This window comes from Microtus ochrogaster, linkage group LG8 (assembly GCF_000317375.1).
Source record: "Microtus ochrogaster isolate Prairie Vole_2 linkage group LG8, MicOch1.0, whole genome shotgun sequence".
Lineage (NCBI taxonomy): Eukaryota > Metazoa > Chordata > Mammalia > Rodentia > Cricetidae > Microtus > Microtus ochrogaster.
Window position 1 is genome coordinate 10,505,144 of NC_022033.1, and position 1,116 is coordinate 10,506,259.

The window sequence follows — 1,116 nt, forward strand, 5'->3', positions numbered from 1 at the left end:
GTTTCTGGTGGGTTTGGCTGGGGCGTGGCTATCTCTATATAATCTGCCCCTGAATACAATAAAGGGAGCATTCTTGGGGAATTCAAGGATGACCCATGTCGTTGTCTCTCTGTCTGTGTGTGTTTGTGTATTTTAACCTCCAGTCCCCTTGCCCAAAGCTCGGGAATTGGGTGCTAGCGCACAGAGCGCAAGCATGGGGGCGTGGTGCGTGGCATTTGGAGGTCCCCATCGAGATATCGGAAAAGGGAATGCTGAGAGACCGCCCTTGGAAGCCCCTCCAAGAGAGGTAAGCAGACAGCCTCGTTCCTGGCCGACGGAGACATATTGAGATGGGAGGTATCTTTTCTTGGTTCAGAAAAGGGTCTGATGATAGGAGTTTGATGATTTAGAGCTAGTGGAGGATAGTGAGGAGGATTCATCAGAAGAAGAAGAAGAAGAGATTATACGTAAGGAATTAAAAAATCTCTTTAAAAAGCTGAGAAAACGTAGAGTAAAAAAAGACTCACATCCAACTCCCTCGGCCCCACCGGCTTATAATAATGAAGGTTGGTCTTATTTGAGTAGGGGCTCTGACACTGAACAAAACAAGGGAGTTTGTTTTCGTCCTGTACACATGGTTGCACCGGTGATGGAGGTGTCAGATACCAACAACCCAGGGCAAATAATTTGCCAACATTTTTCAATAAAATTTAAAGAAATGAAGCAATTAAAGGAAGCTGTAGCTGTATATGGGGCTCAAGCACCCTTCACATTGACCATAGTAGAATCTTTCTCTGCTATGAATTTAACACCAAGTGATTGGCAGCAATTATGTCGTGCTGTCTTATCTGGGGGAGATTATCTCCTATGGGGAGGGGAATATCAGGAAAATTGTAAGCAAACTGCCCAGTTAAGTGCTCTAGCGGGTCAACCACAACATAATTTAGATATGTTAACAGGGGCTGGGGCTTATGCCGATTTGCAGCAACAAATTCTGTATGATCCAGGAGCATTCGCCCAAATAGCTGCAGCTGTCACTAAAGCGTGGAAGGCCCTGCCTAACAACGCAGCTGGGGATCAATTATCAAAAGTTCTACAAGGACCGTCTGAACCATTCCAAGATTATGTAGATAGATT

At 45.3% G+C, this 1,116-nt stretch overlaps 1 protein-coding gene across 1 annotated transcript in view; it reads left to right on the forward strand.

The window, feature by feature from the left end:
• The first annotated feature begins 259 nt into the window (after nucleotides 1-259).
• Nucleotides 260-1,116, forward strand: part of Ripor3 (RIPOR family member 3) — a 42,905-nt gene continuing 42,048 nt past the window's right edge. The window contains exon 1 of the mRNA XM_026787033.1: nucleotides 260-286. The gene's annotated coding sequence lies outside the window, so the exon portion shown is untranslated. The remainder of the gene's footprint in view (nucleotides 287-1,116) is intronic.